Source organism: Dermacentor andersoni, chromosome 7 (genome assembly GCF_023375885.2).
Source record: "Dermacentor andersoni chromosome 7, qqDerAnde1_hic_scaffold, whole genome shotgun sequence".
Taxonomy (NCBI): Eukaryota; Metazoa; Arthropoda; class Arachnida; order Ixodida; family Ixodidae; genus Dermacentor; species Dermacentor andersoni.
Window position 1 is genome coordinate 4,212,918 of NC_092820.1, and position 25,228 is coordinate 4,238,145.

The following is a 25,228-nucleotide window of genomic DNA, read 5'->3' on the forward strand; positions in this document are numbered from 1 at the left end:
AATGTTCCCTGGGTGAGCGAAGATTGAAAGACTATGGTAAGATATTTAGCAACCCATGGAGCATATCTATATAGGAACTCATTCGGGATGCCATCGGGGCCGGGGGATTTCTTGATGTTAATGCTCAGAAGAAGGTTCAGGACTCCTGCCTCGTTGATGAGAAGGTCAGATGCTGAAGGGCGGTCAGAGGTGTCACGAAAGTACGGAAGTGTGCCATCATCACTGGTGAACACGGAGGAAAAAAAGGAATTGAAATTTTCTGTGCGTTCTTGGTTAATCATTTCATCCTCGTCTTTGTGTTGTTTTTTAGAAGGGTTCACATATCTCCAAAATTTACTAGGTGCGTTAAGAAGGAAATTTTTCAGTGTTACATTAAAGAATCTCTCCTTGGATTCCTTGATCAGACGGTTTAAGTCGAGCTTCATGTTATGAAGCAAAGTCTTGTTTTGGGCGCTAGGATCTCGAGAACAAGCTTTTCGTTTCCTTTTTATCCTCCGTTTGACATGTATGATTTCCCTTGTAATCCATGGGTTATTTCGTTTACATTTTTTGACGCTTATAGGGATAAATCGCGTAATGCAATGCATCGTAACCGTGGAAAAAAAGTCCCAGAGATCGTCAGTGCCACCATTGGATTCATAAACAGACATAAAGTTATCAAACGACCTTTCAAGGTAATCCAAGATGCTAACATCATCAGCAGCTTGAAAGTTTAGATATTGGATGCTTGAATCCTGGTGCGAAGGGTACGATGACATGTTCATGGACAGAATAATCATTTTGTGGTCAGATAGCCCTTCATCAACAAGACAGTCAATCACATGCGGTGTCAAAGCATTTGATATTAGTATAAGATCAAGTACAGATGACCTTGTTGCACACTCCCTAGTATATTGGTTAACAAGCTGGGTTAAATTGTATGAATATATTAAATCCAAGAACAACTGAGAAGATGTAACATCTGTGTCACCGGCTACATATGAATCCCAATCAATAGCCGGGAGATTAAAATCACCTAGTAACAGTATGCTATCTTGCTCTTTCACGTGTGTTTCCATGAATTCTCTTAGCAGCATAAAGTGTTCTACTGGGGAGTTCGGAGGCCTGTATACCGCTCCGATGAATACAGTGCGATTATTCAATTTTGTAGTGATCCATACAGCCTCAATATTTCCTGGTACTTCTAAAGTGGAAAATATGATATTTCGTTTCACCAAAACGGCCACGCCTCCGCCTCTTCCATCTCGATCCCTCCTAACCAGCGAATATCCGGGTGGCGCGATATCGCTATCGAGAATATTTTTATGCAACCAGGTTTCAGTGATTACAGCAATGTCAGGAGCATGATCAATAACTAGAGCTTCAAGCGCATGCGCTTTGTTTATCAGGCTTCTTGCATTTACGTTGATTATTTTGAAACCAGCGTGTTGGCCCTGCATGCGTCAATTATCACTTGCTTCTGCATCAGTTCGCAGTTTGCACCTGTCCTCACGTTCTTCATTCCAGCTGTACAGCGTATTGTTTACTTTTAATTTATCAAAAAGCAGCTTTACCTTCTTTCCTGCCTTCTTCTCCTCACTCGCCGAGGCCCATAGCTTTTTTCTTATTCCCTGTACTCTTTTAGAGAAATCTTCGCTTACGCTGTAATCTGTGTCTCTCAGTTTTGTGCAGTTCTGCAAAACTGTCATTTTATCCCTATAGTCTGCCACCCTCAGGATAACTGGTCGAGTTCTACCAGAAATCCTCCTGCCTAACCTATGAATTCGTTCAATAGAAGATACATTCACTTTCAGAGTAGCGCTGAAGATATCGTCCTTTACTTTGCTTAATAGGGTCTCTTCGTTTTCGTGGTCCTCTTCTTTAATTCCTCTAATGATAAGATTATTTCGTCGTGAACGATTATCCAGATCATCCAGATGTTTGACCAGAGTAGATGTTTCAACGCTGTGGTCAGCTACAATTCCCTCAAGAGTTGCGAGCCTGTTCCGAGTCTCGTCTAAGCTTTGTACCTTACTCTCGATAAGAAGAATCCGACTCTGCATGTCTAGGATTCTTGTTTCAAACGAGTCTTGCTTGTCTTGAACCGCAGTGAGTTTAGACAAAATGTCTTTCTGGTTTTGGAGCATTTCCCTGCACATTACTTCTGTTATTGGACCTGGATTTTTCTCCACGTCCCCAGAGAGACTCAACAACAGGGCCGCAATAGAAAAACAGTCGCTTATACAGTCAACGACAGCCTGTGGACACGGCAGCACTATAAGACCAAGAACATCACTACGGAAGTCATTTTTTCGGTCACCAACCTGCATGAACAGCGGCACGTCAGGCGACATCGTCACGGCGGTGCTGCCGTGTCCACTCAAGCTGGTAGGCGAAGGGCATGCTTTTATAGCATACAGCTGATCCCTTCTGGGCATGCGTCCTGACGTCATCGTGCCCCCAGATGGTGAGTCGAAAAGACCATTCACGCGTCGATGCCCCTGGATGCCGGTGAGGTCAGCAAACTGGCCGCAGTATCCGCCTGCGCAGAAGTGTCGCGGCTGGCCAGCATCGTAGCGAAGCATGATGTTTCCAGCGTCGAAGGGTTTGCGCAGAGGCATGCGCAGAGAACCTGCATGAACAGCGGCACGTCAGGCGACATCGTCACGGCGGTGCTGCCGTGTCCACATACAAACGTGTTAAGAAATCATGCGATCCTAATTAATGGGGTGAATATAAAAAGTGTTTAAAGAAGTACTGCGCTGTAGTAACCCTGGCTAAAGACAAGTACTACTTCCGCGACCTACCTTCATTACTGGCTTCTGATCCTAGAAAGTTTTAGCGAACCATTGCTCCAGACAGCACTATCCATCAAATATCGCTGCAAAAAGATGACCAAATCGAGCTGTCAGATCAAGAGGGCGCATATGAATTCAGTAGGTTCTTTTCATTTGTGTTTACTGTTGAAGATCATTCCAAAATGCCCATTATTCTTGATCATGAATTTAGATACATGGAGCCCATTGCCATCACAATTCAAGCTAGCGCATGCCTCATTACTGACCTTAAGGTATCTTCCTCTGCTGGTCCCGATAACATATGTTTTAAAATCTTGAAGAATACATTGTCTGTCTCTAGCAAAATATTATATCACATTTTTTCACAATCTTTATCAACAGGCCATCTTCCACTTGATTGGAACGTTGGAAAAGTAATTCCAGTGTTTAAAAGTGGTAACAGAAATATGGCGGAGAACTACCGCCCTATCTCGCTCACTTGCATATGTTGCGAAATGTTTGCGCATATTATTGCGCCGAATATTTATAACCACCTCGAGTTTAATAACTTCTTTTTTAATAACCAGCATGGGTTCCGAAAATCTTTTTCGTGTGATACGCAGTTACTAGAATTCACCACTGACTTGCACTTTAACATGGATAATAACCTTCAAACTGATTGCACCTTTCTTGACTACTCAAAAGCATTTGATCGCGTTGCTCACTGCCGCCTCATCGCTAAGCTATCTGCTCTGAGACTAGACTCCCTAACGCTATCTTGGCTTCGTAACTTTCTATCGTTTCGCAAGCAGTTCACAGTCGTCAATAATATTGCGTCTTATTTTTCTGATGTCACATCCGGTGTTCCGCAGGGCAGCGTGCTAGGCCCTTTGCTTTTTTTAATTTATAATAACGACCTACCTTCTAACATTTCCTCTTGCATGCGACTATTTGCTGACGACTGCATCGTATACCGCACTATTTAAAGTCATGATGACCACTTGATCCTCCAAAAGGACCTTAACCTCGTTTATGCTTGGTGTGATGACTGGCTTATGTCGTTGAACTCGAATAAGTGCAAAACAATTTCCTTTACTCGTAAACAGTCACTTTCTAACTTCACGTATTCTATAGAGAATGTTTCACTGCCCCGTGCGGTGTCATATAAGTATTTAGGCTTGCATCTTACATCCGACCTTTCGTGGAAATTGCATATCACCAACATATGTGCTAAAGCGTCACAAACGCTGGGTTACTTACGTCGAAATTTGCGACATTGCTCAACTCATACTCGCAAATTGCCATATTTAACCTTCGTCCACCCACAGCTTGAATTTGCTTCATCCATCTGGTCGCCTCATCAAAAGTATTTAATCTCAATGCTGGAAGCCGTACAAAATAGAGCCGCTCGATTCATTTCAAGTAACTATTACCGCCATTCCAGTATAACAAAAATTAAGCTAGGCATTTCACTCCAGACGTTATGTATTCGTCGTTCTGTTGCTCTTTTATGCTTAATACACAAATATATTCACAGCGTAACGCCATTCTCACTGCCACTTGAAAAACCATTACGTACATCCAGGCGCCTTCATAATCACCTCAGCATCAAACGCATATTTGGTAAAACTAAAGCTTTCAATTCCTCGGCTTTGCCACAAGCCATCGCACTGTGGAACGATCTTCCAGATGCCATTGTTTCAATCACTAACCGCGAACATTTCCGTGAGCGCTTATATACACATTTTACAAACGAAGACTGTATAATGATGCATTTTTTTTTGTTCTGCTTACTGTTACTCTTCTTTGTTCTTGTTCATGCTCATCACGTATTTTATTGTATAATCCCCCATCACTCAATGCCCCGACCGGAGCCTGTGATGCACCTTTAAATAAATAAATAGAATCTGTGTTCATCCTCCTCAAATTTTAAGTGTTTCGCCTCTATGCGACATATACTCTTTGCGTGATTAGCCCGCTTTTTAACGGCCATGGCTGGCTACGACGGTAAGACGAGGACCACACACCGATGGCGCATGCAGTCACGACGATGGAATTGCCAAGAGATAATGACGTATATAGAACGACAAAGTCATTATGAGGACGACGACGATGGAACGATTCTTAAGTTATCATCATCATAATCAGCCTGGTTATGCCCACTGCAGGGCAAAGGCCTCTCCCATACTTCTCCAACTACCCCGGTCATGTACTAATTGTGGCCATGTTGTCCCTGCAAACTTCTTAATCTCATCCGCCCACCTAACTTTCTGCCGCCTTCTGCTACGCTTTCCTTCCCTTGGAATCCATTCCGTAAGTCTTAATAACCATCGGTTATCTTCCCTCCTCATTACGTGTCCTGCCCATGCCCATTTCTTTTTCTTAATTTCAACTAAGATATCATTAACTCTTGTTTGTTCCCTCACCCAATCTGCTCTTTTCTTGTCCCTTAACGTTATACCAATCATTCTTCTTTCCATAGCTCGTTGCGTCGTCCTCAATTTAAGTAGAACCCTTTTCGTAAGCCTCCAGGTTTCTGCCCCGTACGTGAGTACTGGTAAGACACAGCTGTTATAAACTTTTCTCTTGAGGGATAATGGCAACCTCCTGTTCATGATCTGAGAATGCCTGCCAAACGCACCCCAGCCCATTCTTATTCTTCTGATTATTTCAGTCTCATGATCCGGATCCGCCGTCACTACCTGTCCTAAGTAGATGTATTCCCTTACCACTTCCAGTGCCTCACTACCTCTTGTAAACTGTTGTTCCCTTCCGAGACTGTTAAACATTACTTTAGTTTTCTGCAGAATAATTTTTAGACCCACCCTTCGGCTTTGCCTCTCCAGGTCAGTGAGCATGCATTGCAGTTGGTCCCCTGAGTTACTAAGCAAGGCAATATCATCAGCGAATCGCAAGTTACTAAGGTATTCTCCATTAACTCTTATCCCCAATTCTTCCCAATCCAGGTCTCTGAATACCTCCTGTAAACACGCTGTGAATAGCATCGGAGAGATCGTATCTCCCTGCCTGACGCCTTTCTTTATTGGGATTTTGTTGCTTTCTTTATGGAGGACTACGGTGGCTGTGGAGCCGCTATAAATATCTTTAAGTATTTTTACATACGGCTCGTCTACACCCTGATTACGCAATGCCTCCATGACTGCTGAGGTTTCGACAGAATGAAACGCTTTCTCGTAATCAATGAAAGCTATATTGTTACACACGAGGTGTTTAATGCAGAACCAGATGAATCTGGTTGATAGGCGCGGTTGTTCAAGAGCGGTCTCGCGGCAGCCCGGCTCACGTCGTTCTCCTCTTTCTTTTCGTTGTCTCCGCGGCAGGCGTGGTTCATGACAGCTTGTGACATTTCCCCGCTGGCAGACGAAGCCCGCCGGGCGAGTCAGTCATCTCGTGGGTTGTAACGCCTCAGCCGCGCGACGTGCGTCACTTCAGCCTTGGCCGAGCGTCGTCCACTGCTCGTGAGACGCGCAATGCGGTAGTTTACTTCGCTGAGGCGCTCCAGAATAACGTAAGGGCCGACGTAGTGGGCGAGAAACTTCTGGCACAAGCCACGCTTCCGCAACGGCGTCCAGAGCCACACAAGGTCCCCAGGATCGAAGGAAACGTGGCGGTGACGCCCGTCATAGCGGATCTTGGACCGGTCCTGCGATGCTAGGGTGCGTAGCCTAGCGAGGCGTCGCGCTTCTTCTGCTCGACATAGGATCTCATCAATTGATTCGTTGTCATGAACGAAGTAGGGAAATATGGTGTCGAGGGTGTAGCGCGGCGGACGAGCATACAGAAGGAAAAATGGTGAGTAACCAGTGGTCTCGTGTCTCGCGGTATTGAAGGCACAGGTAATGAAAGGCAAGATACTGTCCCAATTCTTGTGTGCTGAATCGACGTACATGGATAGCATGTTGGCAAGCGTTCTGTTTGTGCGCTCGACGAGACCATTAGTTTGTGGATGGTAGGGCGTAGAATGGCGGAAGCTACATGAACACAGACGAAGGGTTTCTTCAACCACATCCACGGTAAACTGTCGCCCACGATCGCTGATTACTATGCGAGGAGGTCCATGTCGGAGTATAACGTTAGCCAGCAAGAAGATAGAAACTTCTGTAGCTGTGGCCGATGGCAATGCGGCGGTCTCACAATAGCGGGTAAGGTGATCTACGCAAACGATAACCCAACGATTACCCTTGGAGGATCGCGGGAAAGGGCCCAGAAGATCTATACCAACTTGCTCAAAGGGGACGCTAGAAGGGCGAACTGGTTGAAGCAGGCCATGTGGCGCTTGTGGCGGACGCTTGTAGCGCTGGCATTGAGGGCAGCTGGCGACGTACCGTTCGATATCTTTCCGCATCTTAGGCCAGTAAAAACGTTCTTGAGCCCGGTAGAGTGTACGTGTGGAACCAAGATGACCGGAAGTTGGGTCATCGTGCATGGCGTGTAATACTTGGTGGCGAAGGCTCTTGGGGACAACTAAAAGGTAGCGTGCACCGGTGGTCGAGTAGCTCTTCTTATACAGCGCGCCACCATCACGTAGGCGAAAGCGACTGCCTGCAGGTGACTCCTGTGCTGCCGCGAAGAGCGGTTGTAAGCTCTCGTCCTTGTGCTGCTCGGATATCACGGTACCCATATCCGGAAATTCCGGGGACACAAAAGCGATGTATTCATCAAAATTGTCCGCATCACATTCAGTTGTTTGAAGTGGCATCCGAGAGAGACAATCAGCGTCAGCATGTCGCCGGCCACTTTTGTAGCAAATAACGAAATCGTATTCCTGTAGACGGAGGGCCCAGCGCGCTAGTCGTCCTGAGGGATCCCGCAGATTCACAAGCCAGCATAGCGAATGATGATCTGTTATCACAGGGAAGGGGTGCCCATAGAGATACGACCGAAACCGTTGCACGGCGAAGATGACCGCCAGACACTCTTGTTCGGTGACTGTGTAGTTGCGCTCGGAGCGGCTCAAGGACCGGCTAGCGTAAGAGATCACGTGCTCACTGTCGTCAACACGCTGAACTAGCACAGCACCGATGCCTACGCCGCTGGCATCGGTGTGAATTTCAGTTGGTGATGAAGGATCAAAGTGCCGAAGAATTGGTTGGGATGTCAACAGGAACTTGAGCTGGCGAAACGATGAGTCGCAATCTGCAGTCCACTCAAAGGGAACGCCTTTTTGGAGAAGGCGTGTAAGGGGATGAGCCATGTCAGCAAACCGGGGAATGAATCGGCGAAAATAGGAGCACAAGCCCAAGAAACTTCTTAACTGCTTGACAGAGTTGGGTACTCTAAATGCTTCTACGGCCGCAGTCTTTTGTGGATCTGGTCGGATGCCTTCTTTAGCGACGAGATGGCCTAGCACAAGAGTTTGTCGTTCCCCAAAACGGCATTTTTTTGAATTGAGCACAAGGCCCGCTTTCTCCAAGCAGTTCAAGACCAAATCCAAACGTTTGTTGTGCTCACTAAACGTTCGCCCGAAGATCACAACGTCGTCTAAGTAGCACATGCAAACTTCCCATTTTAAGCCGCGTAATATCGTGTCCATGAACCTTTCGAACGTTACAGGTGCGTTACACAACCCTAAAGGCATCACGTTAAACTCGAATAGTCCGTCGGGTGTTACAAATGCTGTCTTTTCTCTGTCGTCCTTGTGCATAGGAATTTGCCAGTAACCTGACCGTAAATCGATTGAGGAAAAGTAAGATGCCGCAAAGAGACAGTCGATGGCGTCGTCAATTCGTGGGAGCGGATACACATCTTTCTTAGTGACGGCGTTTAGGCGACGGTAATCAACACAGAACCGCCACGTACCGTCTTTCTTCTTCACCAATATCACGGGTGCTGCCCAAGGACTAGATGATTCTCGAATGACGCCTTTGCATAGCATTTCTTGGACCTGATCGCTGATTATCTTGCGTTCTGACGGAGATACACGATAGGGTTTTTGTCGGATTGGCTGGGCGGCTCCTGTGTTGATGCGGTGACGAGTTCTGGACGCAGGAATTGATGGCGGGTCATCGTGCTGCGCAAAGTCGAATACCGAGGTATGTTTCGTAAGCAGGGCCATCAAAACTCGACGCTCGTGATCGCTGAGTGACTTGTCAATCATGGAAAGTATCTTCGAGCTCCCGGGGCTCGAGACACTGGTTGCTCCTCCATCGGGGAGCTCTGTAAGTGCTGCCACCGATACGGGCGAGTCTTCCTGAAACGTGGCAATCTTTAGGCCTTGAGGTAGCACTGCCGCTTCAGTGGAACAGTTTAGCGCCCACAGCCCCGCGCATCCATTGGTCACTGAGACTACGCAGTGCGGAACTAAAACGTTTTTCTTGAGGCAGTTCCGATGTACAGGTTCCACTGCAGCGTCGAACGAGATAGGAGCCGGAGATGAACAGGCGACGGCAACACGCATCGCGGATAAGGCGGGCACAACTGTATCCTCAGACACGCACAGCACACTCTCCGGGCAAGCTTCACCTTCAAAGAGCACAGGTGAAACACTGGTGTCGACACTGAGTTCTCCCGTCCGGCAGTCAACATTCGCACCACACAATTGCAAAAAGTCAATCCCCAGAATCACGTCATGCGAGGAGCGAGGAAGAACAGTAAACTCTGCATTAAAAACTTTCCCACCCAATGACACATCCACGTTACACACACCAACCGGGTATAATGATTCACCACTGACTCCACGGAAACTTGTGCACTGGTCCCAACGAAACATAACCTTGCGTCCCAGAAGGCCTTTAAACCCCACACTCATGACGGAGACAGTTGCTCCCGTGTCGACTAAAGCCATTGTAGAGACCCCATCAATCAGTACATGAACCTTATTCTTTAGCATGAAAATAGTTGGAGGCAGTTGAGTCGGCAGCACACATTTTCCAGCGACCTCACCTCCATCGGCCGCGCTGGCTAGTTTCCCGGCGGGGGCGACACGAAACGGCGCCGAGGCGATGGTGACGTGAATCGCGGCCGAGGGGATGGTGATCGGGAGGCTCGGAAGGCTGGTGGTGGCGTCAGAGTACGTTCGGAGGCAGGGGAGCGGTAGCGGTTCCGGGTTCTTTCTTCTCCAAGGTAGGTCTCCTGGGCGCTGCATCGGTCCTCTCGAAAGTGGATTCCTGAAGTGGAGTCTCCTGGCCACTGAGTGCGCAGTTGACGACCGCTAGACCGCATAGTCGGCGCTGACGATCCGTAGTTTGATGCTCGGCGTCGGCTACAGTACCTAGCTATATGGCCAGGCATGTCGCAGCAGTAACACACTGGCGAAGGGCGGACTTCAGAATGCAAATTGAAGTATTCTGCCGGAGACATCGGTTGAGGGTAACGAGGCTCTTCCCCTTGAAAGTCGTAGGTAGCGGCGAGTCTTCGTGGACGAAAGTTGCGTGGGCGTGGATCAAAACGTTGAGGGGGCGAATCATTGCGTGGTGGTTCGGTCGTAATGTAATGCGGTTCGTCTCTGGAGCCGTTAAGATCTGCGACGTTCACCGAGTGGTTCCAAGTAGCCGAAGGGGGTTCCCAAAGAGTGTCTCGGAAAACGGAGGAGCTGCAACATGGCGCCGCATAACGTGCCTGTTCGTCATGTCGCTGTAGCTCCTCGCGGACTATCTGGCGGATGGCGGACGATAGGTCTGGGAGCGGAGGACTCGTGTCAACACTTGCTACGGTCGTTACATTGGCCAGCCGTCCAAACTTTGGTGTAATTCGGCGAGTCTTCAGCGCTTCGAACGTACGGCAGTGCCGTATCAGTTCTGATACAGTGTGCAAGTTCTCTTTACCAATGAGGAAGTTGTACACGTCTTCCGCTATTCCTTTTACCACGTGCCCCACTTTATCTTCCTCTGTCATTTGAGGGTTGACGGTTCGGCACAGCTTCAAAACTTCTTCGATATAGGTAGTGCAAGTCTCGCCGGGTACCTGAGCTCTCTGGGCCAATGTGAGTTCCGCACGTTTCCTCTTTGCGTCTGAGTCACCGAAACACTTTTTGATCTCCTCAACGAAGCGTGTCCAAGTAGTTAGCATGTCCGCGTGGTTATCATACCATACCAATGCCGTGCCGGCCAAGAAGAAAACAACGTTCCTAAGCTGACTGGCAGCGTTCCAGTTATTGTATTGGCTTACCCTTTCGTAATGGGTTAGCCACTCATCCACATCTTCCTCTGCCTTCGCCGAGAACGTGCGTGGCTCTCGGTAGTGCTGGATAGGGACTGGGCTCGCCGAGGCACTGCTGGTGAAGATATTTTGCTCTGTGGCCATGATTGAGCGCGACGGCGAAAGTCCGGCGAGGCGACGGCTTCGGCGTAGCTCTTGTGCTGGTGGCTCCGTTGTAGGTCGTGGGAGTTACCCCGCACAGCTCCACCAAATGTTACACACGAGGTGTTTAATGCAGAACCAGATGAATCTGGTTGATAGGCGCGGTTGTTCAAGAGCGGTCTCGCGGCAGCCCGGCTCACGTCGTTCTCCTCTTTCTTTTCGTTGTCTCCGCGGCAGGCGTGGTTCATGACAGCTTGTGACAATATATAAAGGTTGATTATATTCCGCACATTTTTCTATCACCTGATTGATAGTGTGAATATGGTCTCTTGTTGAGTAGCCTTTACGGAATCCTGCCTGGTCCTTTGGTTGACGAAAGTCTAAGGTGTTCCTGATTCTATTTGCAATTACCTTAGTAAATACTTTGTAGGCAACGGACAGTAAACTGATTGGTCTATAATTTTTCAAGTCTTTGGCGTCCCCTTTCTTATGGATTAGGATTATGTTAGCGTTTTTCCAAGATTCCGGTACGCTAGAAGTCATGAGGCATTGCGTATATAGGGTGGCCAGTTTCTCTAGAACAATCTGCCCACTATCCTTAAACAAATCTGCTGTTACCTGATCCTCCCCAGCTGCCTTCCCCCTTTGGATAGCTCCCAAGGCTTTCTTTACTTCTTCCGGTGTTACCTGTGGCATTTCGAATTCATCTAGACTATTCTCTCTTCCATTATCGTCGTGGGTGCTACTGGTACTGCGTAAATCTCGATAGAACTCCTCAGCCACTTGAACTATCTCATCCATATTAGTAATGATATTGCCGGCTTTGTCTCTTAACGCATACATCTGATTTTTACCAATTCCTAGTTTCTTCACTGCTTTTAGGCTTCCTCCGTTCCTGAGAGCTTGTTTAATTCTATCCATATTATACTTCCTTATGTCAGCTGTCTTACGCTTGTTGATTAACTTCGAAAGTTCTGCCAGCACTATTCTAGCTGTAGGATTAGAGGTTTTCATACATTGGCGTCTCTTGATCAGATCTTTCGTCTCCTGCGATAGCTTACTGGTATCCTGTCTAACGGAGTTACCACCGACTTCTATTGCACACTCCTTAATGATGCCCAGAAGATTGCCGTTCATTGCTTCAACACTAAGGTACTCTTCTTGAGTTAAAGCCGAATACCTGTTCTGTAGCTTGATCTGGAATTCCTCTATTTTCCCTCTTACCGCTAACTCATTGATCGACTTCTTATGTAGCAGTTGCTTCCGTTCCCTCCTCAGGTCTAGGCTAATTCGAGTTCTTACCATCCTATGGTCCCTGCAGCGTACCTTGCTGAGCACGTCCACATCTTGTATGATGCCAGGGTTAGCGCAGAGTATGAGGTCTATTTCATTTCTAGTCGCGCCGTTCGGGCTCCTTCACGTCCACTTTCGGCTATCTCGCTTGCGGAAGAAGGTATTCATTATCCGCATATCATTCTGTTCCGCAAACTCTACTAATAACTCTCCCCTGCTATTCCTAGTGCCTATGCCATATTCCCCCTCTGCCTTGTCTCCAGCCTGCATCTTGCCTACCTTGGCATTGAAGTCGCCCATCAGTATACTGTATTTTGTTTTGACTTTACCCATCGCCGATTCCGCGTCTTCATAGAAGCTTTCGACTTCCTGGTCATCATGACTGGATGTAGGGGCGTAGACCTGTACAACCTTCATTTCGTACCTCTTATTGAAGTTTTACAAGAAGACCTGCCACCCTCTCGTTAATTCTATAGTATTCCAGTATGTTACCAGCTATGTTCTTATTATTCAGGAATCTGATTCCTAGTTCTCGTCTCTCCGCTAAGCCCCGGTAGCACAGGACATGCCCGCTTTTTAGCACTGTATATGCTTCTTTTTGGCCTCCTAACTTCTCTGAGCCCTATTATATACCATTTACTGCCCTCTAATTCCTCCAATAGCACTGCTAGACTCGCCTCACTAGATAGCGTTGTAGCGTTAAACGTTGCCAGGTTCATATTCCAATGGCGGCCTGTCCGGAGCCAGGGATGCTTAGCACCCTCTGCAGCGTCGCAGGTCTGACCGCCGCCGTGGTCAGTTGCTTCGCAGCTGCTGGGGACTCAGGGCCGGGGTTTGATTGTTGTGTTCATATAGGAGGTTAGGTACCGTTTTAAGTAATGACGGTAAATAACCGCATGGCAAGAAACGTTTCGACAAGTGGACTTGTCCTCTTCAAGGCAACATATGCTTTCCTCGCCACAGTATATATAGGTGGAGTTCTAAAGGGGAGAGGGCATACGCGGGTGGGTGAGGCCCCGAGCGAAAGTGTGTGAGCGGCGAGGGTGTCGAATTGAGAATGAAGGATGGTGCTGTGCACAAGGCCAGGGACAAGGCCGTCTGTCAATCACGTGACAATGGCCGTGTGTCAGCCAGCGTGTCTGGTGGTCGTGGGTTATCGTGTCTCTGAAAGAGAGAATAGAGGGAGCGTTGGAAACCGCTGCTCGCAAAACAAAATTGAAATGGAATAATAAAAGAAGGCAAATACGGAAAAGAAAAAATACACTATGCCCCCAAACTAAGTGTTGTTGCCTATAGCTTGAAAATTAACATAGCGAATAAATTCCAAAGCTCCCTTTGAAATGTTTATGCCTGTTGGTTGCAATGTCTTGAAATTATGGATAAGGTATGATTCTCTGTTGTTTCTTTCTTCTTCAGAACGTAAATTTGACTGTAAGATGGGGAGTTTTTAAGTTCATCGAAGTTATGACGTGGTTGGTCGAAATGCTCGGCGACGGCTTTGGGAAGCGTTTTAGCTGTGTCCGCGTGATGTCCGTTTAACCTTACGTTCATTTATTGTCCCGTTTCACCGATATATCGTTTCCTACAGAAGGAACGTTTCCTACAGAAGAAATGACATTCCGAACATGTACAAGTGAAGCTAGATTCGAGTTCGAGCGTATAATTATTTGCGGTGCTTTTAGTTTTAATGCCACTTTCAAGGTGCTTGAAGGTTTTGCACCTCGGGCGACAACAAGTTTTTATTTTGGGTAAATGATGTTGGCTGACTTTTGCATGCGCCAACATGTCTTTAAATTTCCGTTTGCGGCGATAGGTAACCATTGGTACATCCAGGAACGCTTTTCTCAGACACTCGTTACTTGATAATATTCGGTGGTATTTTCGTAGGATGTTGTTTAAGTTAGGGAGTGCAGTAGAATACTTTGTTATAAAGGCTGGCGGTCAGTCAGGTTCTGGTGTAAGCTGTTTCTTCGCTAATTCCGGCGGTCTTTCTTTTTTTATTTCTTTCTTTCTTTCGTTCTTTATTGATTTATTTAAGTCAAAGGGGACGCGGCTAAAGGCAAACATTTACCTGACTAGGCCGTGCCACCCGTACATTGGCACCAAAATGGCAGTAGCAGGCTTTAAGGAGGTCACACATGAAATTAAAATAGTACACATTTTCCAACACTCGAGTACAGAATTCACGTAAGAAGAAAGAAAAAAGGGTTAAAGTGTACACAGTTTTCTAATCACTCGAAGCACAACAACAACAGGAAAAAATACATGTACGAAATATTCTATACCTGTAGTTGAAAGGTTAAAGTTTACACAGTTTTCTAAGAACAACAACAACAACAAGAAAAAAACATGTACGAAACTTTCTGTACCTGTAGTTGAACATTTCTATTAGTCTTCGGATAGTAACAATTCTTTTACCGTGTTCTTAAAGCTTTGCTTTGAAATTCCAGAATTTAGCAGGTCCAATACCAAGGGGTAGTCGTTTAGAAGGTTAGGAAGTTGAACTGCTAGCTTTTCACCTCCGTATTTTGTTCTGCAACGTGGTTTTCCTATCAGAGTTTTTCTTTCACTAATCTTCCCGGCGGTATGACGACGACGGGATGACAACTGGATGACATTTCTGTAATGATGGCCATGGTGCGACAACAGGTTGACGGCGCTGACATGGCAACTATGGAATGACAAGTGTACGATGATGACAGTGTGACGACGGCTGTATGGCGAAAATGGCGGGACGCCGACAGTATAACGTGAATGGCGTGAAGACAATGGAACTACCAGGGCGCTATCACGAGTATGGTATTACAACAAATGCACGACTGTTACCTTGTGTCGACAGTGCAATGACGACCATGGGATTACATTTCTGTAATGATAGTGACAGTGCGACAACAGCGTGACGTCGGTGGCATGGCAACTATGGAATGACAAGTATACGATGATGACAGTGGGACGACGACTGTATGACGAAAATGGCGGGACGCCCAGAGTATAACGTGAATGGCGTGACGACAATGGAACTACCACGGCGGTATCACGACTGTGGTATTACAACAAATGCACGACTGTTACCTTGTGTCGACAGTGCAATGACGACGATGGGATTACATTTCTGTAATGATAGTGACATTGCCACAACAGTGTGACGTCGGTGCCATGGCAACTATGGAATGACAAGTATACGATGATGACAGTGGGACGACGACTGTATGACGAAAATGGCGGGACGCCGACAGTATAACGTGAATCACTTGACAATGGAACTACCACGGCGGTATCACGACTATGGTATTACAACAAATGCACGCCTGTTACGTTGTGTCGACATTGCAATGACGACGATGGGATTACGTTTCTGTAATGATGGCGACGGTGCGACAACAGCGTGACGTCGGTGACATGGCAACTATGGAATGGCAAGTATACGATGATGACAGTGTGACGACGACTGTGTGAGGAAAATGGCGGGACGCCGACAATATACCATGAATCACGTCACGACAATGGAACTACCACGACGGTATCACGACTACGGTATTACAACAAATGCACGACTGTTGCCTTCTGCGGACAATGCAATGACGACGATGGCATGACAACAATTGGATGACATTTCTGTAATGATGGCGAGGGTGCGACAACAGCGTGACCTCGGTGACATGAAAACTATGGAATGACACGTATACTATGATGACTGTGTGACAACGACTGTTTGACGAAAATGGCGGGACGCCGCCTGTGTAGCGTGAATCACGTGACGCCAATGGAACTACCCCGGCGGTATCACGACTACGCTTTTACAACAAATGCACGACTGTTACCTTGTGTCGACAATACAATGACGACGACGGAATGACAACAATTGGATGACATTTCTGTAATGATGACGACGGCGCGACAACAGCGTGACGTGGGTTACATTGCAACTATGGGATGACAAGCATACGATGATGACAGTGTGACGACGACTGTATGACGAAAATGGCGGGACGCCAACAGTATAACGTGAATCACGTGACGACAATGGAACTACCACGGCGGTATGACGACTATGGTATTACAACAAATGCACGACTGTTACGTTGTGTCGACATTGCAATGACGACGATGGGATTACGTTTTTGTAATGATGGCGACGGTGCGACAACAGCGTGACGTCGGTGACATGGCAACTATGGAATGGCAAGTATACGATGATGACAGTGTGACGACGACTGTGTGAGGAAAATGGCGGGACGCCGACAATATACCATGAATCACGTCACGACAATGGAACTACCACGATGGTACCACGACTACGGTATTACAACAAATGCACGACTGTTGCCTTCTGCGGACAATGCAATGACGGCGATGGCATGACAACAATTGGATGACATTTCTGTAATGATGGCGAGGGTGCGACAACAGCGTGACCTCGGTGACATGAAAACTATGGAATGACACGTATACTATGATGACTGTGTGACAACGACTGTTTGACGAAAATGGCGGGACGCCGCCTGTGTAGCGTGAATCACGTGACGCCAATGGAACTACCCCGGCGGTATCACGACTACGCTTTTACAACAAATGCACGACTGTTACCTTGTGTCGACAATACAATGACGACGACGGAATGACAACAATTGGATGACATTTCTGTAATGATGACGACGGTGCGACAACAGCGTGACGTGGGTTACATTGCAACTATGGGACGACAAGCATACGATGATGACAGTGTGACGACGGCTGTATGACGAAAATGGCGGGACGCCAACAGTATAACGTGAATCACGTGACGACAATGGAACTATCACGGCGGTATGACGACTACGGTATTACAATGAATGCACGACTGTTACCTTGTGTCGGCAACGCAATGGCAGCGATGACGTGACAACGGCGACATAATCACGGTTGAATGACGACAGCATGATTACAATGGAATGACGTCGATGAAACTGCGAAAGTGCTGTGACGATGAGCGTATGACGATAATTTGAGGACGTTTCTGAAATGACGGCGATGGCACGCCAGCGTAACGAGAACTACATGACTAAAACGGAATCATCATGACTGTGTGAGGGCGACGGAACTGCTGTGACCGCGAGGACATTTTCAAGTGAGTAGAACACAACTGAGTCACATGGTGCAAGACAGACAGACAGACAGACAGACGGACGGACGGACGGACGGACGGACGGACCTAGGTCCGTCTGCACCTAGGTCCGGGCCGCGTCACCCTAGCCCCGCCCACGGGCTGGCATGGGCCCGGGCCCGAGCAGTGTTATTAATTCCGAAGCCCGGCATTTCTTTCCTCGCGTAAAGAACATCACATTAAACTTAGGACGTACCTTTGTAGTGCTGATCGTTTAGTGCTATTAGCATTGTTTGCTTACTTCAGGCGTTTTGAGCCTATCTATCGGATCGGCCTGTCTATACAATCGTTGTCACGCCACTGTCGTCATACTCTCATCGCCGCCGTTTTACCAACCTCATCGTTTAAGAACTGTCATATGATTCTAATCATCGCCTTATCGTCATAACACCTTTCCTTCTCCGATTCCTTCCTTCATTCCTTCTGATTCCATAGTCGTTAGTGCGTCGGTGTCATACAGTCGCCGTCGTGCCACCAAGTTGAAGCATTACTATGGCAAGTGAATTCCATACCAACATGAGAGGATACCGGCTTAGCCCACACATAACCAAACCAAGGGAAGTCAGAATGACAACTACAGATTTTAAACAAACTAGGCTTGAAAAATATGGTGTGTTGCTACACGCTCAAAACGCTTATCCCATTCATATCGACATTCATCATGAGATGTGTTCTGCCGTTACGTTTGTACATTTCTTTCCTCGAATCATTGTTGCATGCAGTTCACTACCTGCGGATGTTGTGTACTGCAGCAATCTTGGTGTCCTTTACCACCCCCCACCCATGCAAAAGTACCTTAATGCCGCTGCAGATCATGTATTAATTAGGAGCAACGAAAGCTGCAGTAATCGATGACACTCACATATATTTACATTGGTTAGAGTTTATTTCTCTGAGCCCTTAATTACACCAGTTAGTTACGGCGTCAAGGACGGAGATGACTCTTGATATTTTCTCAATTTCTTTTTATTTTTCTAAAGCTAACTCAATTAGGAGTGAACAGACGAACGCTGAGGTATTTTACCTTATCACACTATGGTGTCTTGCTTAAAAAATTCAAGATTACATTGCTTGAGCCGCGGGTAAACGAATCAAACTAGAAGGATTCGTAGTAATGCAAAAGAATTCAAAATTTAAACTTGTGGTTAGCACTTCCCATGTTTCACCTTTCCCTGTATTCTAGGCGTGTTCCATTGCTCTTCTAAGAAATCGTTGACAGATATTTCAGATAGTGTGTAATTTTAAGTTTATATTACCCCCTGAATCGATAGCCGTACAAGTGATATGTGCTGATGACACCCGCACAGTGGCAGAAATTGGCAATTGCTTCCCGGCAGCCCCAACTCAGCATCATCTGGGGTAATTAGGAGCTTGACAGGAATTAGTGAATACTGCTCGTTTCGTTATTTTCATGCGAAATAAGAGACAAGGCATTCCCATTGTTCTCGATCAGCTGAACTAGGGAACGACTTCACATTTTCAGAAATGGCGCATGGTATATCAGATGGAATATGAACCTGGCAACGTTTAACGCTAGAACGTTATCTAGTGATTCGAGTCTAGCAGTGCTATTGGAGGAATTAGAGGGCAGTAAATGGTATATAATAGGGCTCAGTGAAGTTAGGAGGCCAAAAGAAGCATATACAGTGCTAAAAAGCTGGCACGTCCTGTGCTACCGGGGCTTAGCAGAGAGACGAGAACTAGGAGTCGGATTCCTGATTAATAAGAATATAGCTGGTAACATACAGGAATATAGCATTAACGAGAGGGTGGCAGGTCTTGTTGTGAAACTTAATAAGAGGTACAAGATGAAGGTTGTACAGGTCTACGCCCCTACATCCAGTCATGATGACCAGGAAGTCGAAAGCTTCTATGAAGACGTGGAATCGGCGATGGGCAGAGTGAAAAGAAAATACACTATACTGATGGGCGAGTTGAATGCCAAGGTAGGCAAGAAGCAGGCTGGAGACAAGGCAGTGGGGGAATATGGCATAGGCACTAGGAATAGCAGGGGAGAGTTATTTGTAGAGTTTGCGGAACAGAATAATACATGGATAATGAATACCTTCTTCCGCAAGTGGGATAGCCGAAAGTGGACGTGGAGGAGCCCGAACGGCGAGACTAGAAATGAAATAGACCTCATACTCTGCGCTAACCCTGCCATCCTAAAAGATGTGGGCGTGCTCAGCAAGGTGCGCTGCAGTGACCACAGGATGGTAAGAGCTCGAATTAGCCTAGACCTGAGGAGGGAACGCAAGAAACTGGTACATAAGAAGCCGATCAATGAGTTAGCGGTAAGAGGGAAAATAGAGGAATTCTAGATCAAGCTACAGAACCGGTATTCGGCTTTAACTCAGGAAGAGGACCTTAGTGTTGAAGCAACGAACGACAATCTTGTGGGCATCATTAAGGAGCGTGCAATAAAAATCGGTGCCAAATCCGTTAGACAGGATACCAGGAAGCTATCGCAGGAGACGAAAGATCTGATCAAGAAACGCCAATGTATGAAAGCCTCTAACCCTACAGCTAGAATAGAACTGGCAGAACTTTCGAAGTTAATCAACAAGCGTACGACAGCTGACATAAGGAAGTATAATGTGGATAGAATTGAACATGCTCTCAGGAACGGAGGAAGCCTTAAAGCAGTGAAGAAGAAACTAGGAATTGGCAAGAATCAGATGTATGCGTTAAGAGACAAGGCCGGCAATATCAATACTAATATGGATGAGATAGTTCAAGTGGCTGGTAGTTCTAAAGAGATTTATACAGTACCAGTGGCACCCACGACGATAATGGAAGAGAGAATAGTCTAGAGGAATTCGAAATCCCGCAGGTAATGCCGGAAGAAGTAAAGAGAGCCTTGGGAGCTATGCAAAGGGGGAAGGCAGCTGGGGAGGATCAGGTAACAGCAGATTTGTTGAAGGATGGTGCGCAGATTCTTCTAGAGAACCTGGCCACCCTGTATACGCAATGCCTCATGACCTCGAGCGTACCGGAATCTTGGAAGAATGCTAATATAATCCTAATCCATAAGAAAGGGGACGCCAAAGACTTGAAAATTATAGACCGATCAGCTTACTGTCAGTTGCCTAAAAACCATTTACTAAGGTAATCGCAAATAGAATCAGGAACACCTTAGACTTCTGTCAAGCAAAGGACCAGGCAGGATTCCGTAAAGGCTACTCAACAATAGACCATATTCGCACTGACTGTACCCCTGATTTAAAGCGAACAACCGCATTTTCGATAGTAATTACTGGAACCATTACACTTTTCCACATACCTCGGAGCACCTCGTACCTATTGTAACCCCATAGACCTCTGTGCGTCCTTATTGCTGCATTTATTCTCCCATTTATTGTTATTGTTTTTTACTGTGTTTGCATATATCTATTGTCTTCGTTTATTCATATACGAAGATATTTATATTCTTTTAACCGTGGTACTTCTTGGCTGCGTATTGCCACTGTCTGTGCAATGTTTTCACTGAATACCCTAACAACTGATTTTCTAACGCTGAATTTCAAACCTAAATTATCGCCTTCCTGTCCAGAGATATGAGCCAGACGTTGCAAATCTCTTTGCTTGTTGTCTAGCAACACAATGTCGTCCGCGTAACACAAACCTGGAAGCTGCTGTTCTACTAATGTACCCACATGTTTGTATGAGATATTAAACCCTATATTGCTTCCTTCTAGCGCCCTCTCCATCTTTACTATGTACGTCATAAACAGCAATGGCGATAAAGCTCACCCCTGCCTTAGTCTTTCGTTGATATCAACTTTCTTCTCACTGCTCATTCCTTCCCATTCAACGCAAACTATATTTTCAAAGTAAACCTTTCTGAAAAGCTGTAGACAATCGTGCCTAAGCCTTCCCCCCTTCCGGAATGTCTCACAATATGCTGCGGTCTACGGTGTCATACGCTCCTGTTATGTCTACAAAGGCCACACAGAACGGTCTGCTTTCTACTTTTTATATTTCAATACAATGAGTAAGAAAAAATAAGTTATCATCCAAACGCCTACCTATTCTCAAGCCATCCTGAAGTTCTCCCAAAATGCCAACATTCTCTGCCCATGCTTGCAGCTTTAATTTGAATGCCTGCATTGCTAACCAGTATATTACCGCTGTAAATGTCAACCGTCTATATCATTTATTTCATTTAATTTCATGGGAGCTCAAGGTGTAATATACAGTTCAACAAAAACTCACGAGGGAATTCTATCTTTCTCAGCCTTACCTTTATAAATTAAATTCATTCTTCTTTGTCGCCAACTGTCAGGTACTCCTCTATCTTTGCAAGTTTTTTCCACTGCCTTCACAATAGCTTCCTCACTTTTTGGTCCTAGTTCATCATTCTGCCTAACGGGAACCTAGCCTAGCGCTGTGGCTCAGCGCTTAGGAATTTTCCTTTCGGGTCCTTTCCTGTTGAAATTTGTCAGCACCAGCTGCGTTTACATCTGGTTCTGTTTTATGGCCTTTATTTTTCTTCAAACACAACATCGTGATTGCCTTGGAAAGACTCGGCTATAGCTTTTCTGATGTTATTTAATGCCGATGCCCTTTTGAGTTTGTTCAATCTTCGTCTACGATATGTTGTATTGTGTTCGACTTCGTGCCAATTTTTTTATATGGTTCCAAAATATTCTTGGTACAGCCTGCCTTTTCTCACGTATTTGTGACACCAAACGTTCACTTTCACTTCTATCTTTGCTTGCACCATTATTTGAAGCATAGAATTTTTATCCCGGTATATTTGCCACCTCATCCTGCGGCAACTGCCCCTTCTTTGCCTGCCTGTGCTCTTGAGATGATTTCTGTCGTTCGGTGATTGCTTCTCGTATCTCATTATTCCACCAGCTTTCCGCTTTCTTTTTTCCTCTCCAAGAGCATGTTTTTTTTTCTTTCCGTATTTTCGCCGTTAATTTTACTTATTTTTATTTATTTATTTACAAATACCCCCACAGGGGCGTCTGCGCAAGCAGGCGTTTGGTGTGTTGCTACACCATGGACCCGAGCACACGAGGGTTGGACCCTCCCGCGTGTAGCTGTGCGAGGCTTAGCCGTGTCTGGGGAAAGGGGAATCCTTGAGGTTGAGCTGATGCTGGGTGTTTGGACCTTTAAGGCCCCCTGGCGGAGGCAACACACCTCTTTGGCCTCTGCTTCACATAGACGGCACCCCCAGACTGACCCACCGGGGGGAAATCGGTAGTTGCCTTTTCCTGTCTCTCTCTCCTTACAACCTTCGTCTTTTCCTTACTTTCCACCTTTCCTGTCTACTTCTGGCTTCCCTTTACTTCCAATTTTTCCAGGCAGCAAGGGTTAACCTTGTGTGAATAGCCAACCTAGCTTATTTCATAATTGGTTATAGTGGTAATGTACAGCTGGCGTTTGCAGGCCATGTTTCACAGGTCCTGTAGCGTCCCCTTGTAGGACTCCACGGTGGGTGGCTGGCATTACTGCCGAAATCTCACATATCTTTATGGCTAGCTCCTTCCCACCACTCCCTGATCGCCCTCAGAAAAGAGGGCGCACCGATGAACTATTCCAATTTTTTAGCCGGCAAAATGAATCTTTCCCTTGTTTCCACGTCATCTATTCTGAAAAACCAGCTAAACCAGTGCGAAAAATTTCACCATTCCTTGTATCGAAGTCCCTTACCGAAGTTTTTGGCACAGGTTATAAGGCGTCGAGGATGGCTAGCGGTGACCTCCTCTTGGAGCTCCGCGATCTGAAACAATTTGAGAAACTGCCTAAACTAGTATCATTTGGGGAGACCCAAGTAGTAGTAACCCCACACCGCACGATGAATACCACCCACGGCGTTGTCTCGGACGATGATTTGCTGGAGCTCACTGAGGCTGAACTCTTGGAGGGCTTCAGTGAACAGAATGTCATAAATGTCAAAAGAATCAAGATGAGGCGAGATGCTAAGGAAATTGCGACCAAACACCTAATACTCACCTTCAGTTCAAGTGTCCTGCCCGAGTCACTCGAGGCCGGGTACATCAAGCTCAGTGTAAGACCGTATGTGCCAAATCCCTTGAGATGTTTCAAATGCCAACGTTTTGGCCACAGCTCGCAGAGCTGCCGAGGCCGCCAAACATGTGTGAAATGCAGTGCCCTTGAACACGCCGCTGAAGCATGTAAGAACTCTCTACACTGCGTAAACTGTGACGGGGATCACGCTGTGTACTCGCGGTCGTGCCCCTCCTGGAAGAAGGAAAAAGAAATTGTAACGATAAAAGTAAAAGAGAATATATCGTTCAAAGAGGCACGAAGGCGGGTAGCATACCTGCCAAAGAAAAGCTTTGCCGAAGTGGCGCGTCAGGGGGAAGCGTCACAACGGCCTCCGGCGTCTGTCCGACTTACAAGCAGTGAGTCGGCAGTTACGCCATCTGCCCCCGCGGTGGTCGAAGCTAGCGCTTCTCCACCAACGGAGCAGAAGGGACCATCAACCTCCCCGGCCTCTCCCAGCGCTGGCAACAGCCGGCGCAGCCAAATCCCTCAGGGAGCCCCATCGACCTCCGGGCTGGTGGGCGCAGGGGTCTTGCCCTCCAAGGCGGGACTCTCTCTGAAAACTTCTCGCTCGCAAGAGCACGTGTCCGGCGCCTCACAAGAGGCAATGGACACTACACCTATCCTCAAGGCGCACCAAGCGCCTAAGGAGCGGCGAGGCTCCCCCGAACGCTCCAGAAAGGGAAAAACCCCGGTTACAGGGCCTCGAAAAAGCTCTGTAATCTAATCTCTGAAATCGCCGTAATTAATACTTCTCTTTCCATATACACAGCACCTATTTACCTCCAATATGGACACACAAATAATACAATGGAATGTCAGAGGTCTTCTTAGGAACCTTGATGACGTGCAAGAGCTTATCGAAAAACACAATCCAAAAGTGCTGTGACTACAGGAAACACACTTAAAACCACAACACACAAACTTTCTCCAACCTTATGTCAAGTTTCGCAAAGATCTCGATGATGCTGTCGTATCATCAGGCTGTGTTGCCATTTTTATTCATAAAAGTATTTCGTGTCAGCGTTTACAGCTACAAACGCCCTTTGAAGCAGTGGCGGTTCGAGCTGTTCTTCTAAATAAACTCGTCACCATTTGCTCGCTTTACGTACCCCCACACTACAAGTTAAACAAACATGAATTTCAGTCATTTATAGACGAATTGCCAGAACCTTATGTTGCTCTTGGCGATTTCAATGCGCACAGCTGCCTGTGGGGCGACTCTCGTATAGACGTGCGAGGTCGTCTTGTTGAACAGTACCTTTTTTGTACAGGTGCGTGCTTGCTGAATAAGAAGGAACCCACGTATTACTCCCTAGCAAACAGAACCTTTTCTTCAATAGATCTTAGTATAGTTTCCCCGTTCATACTGCCCGTACTCGAATGGGAAGTTACGAACAATCCTTACGGGAGTGACCACTTCCCCATACTGATAAGAACATCTACCTCCACAAGCTCCTAGGTGGAAGATTGACGCAGCCGACTGGGAGAAATTTCGAACTCTCACTAGCATCTCATGGGCTGACATGTCTTCTTTAGAAATTGATGTTGCTGTGGAGTATCTTACATCATTTATAATAGATGCCGCATCAAAATGCATATCCGAAGTAAATGATTTGGCATGCAAACGACGTGTACCGTGGTGGAACAGCGAATGTAGGATCGCACGTAAGAATCAGAAAAAGGCGTGGGGGTTGCTACGCGCTTCTCCTACTGCAGAGAATCTTATCAGCTTTAAAAAAGTAAAGTCCCAAGG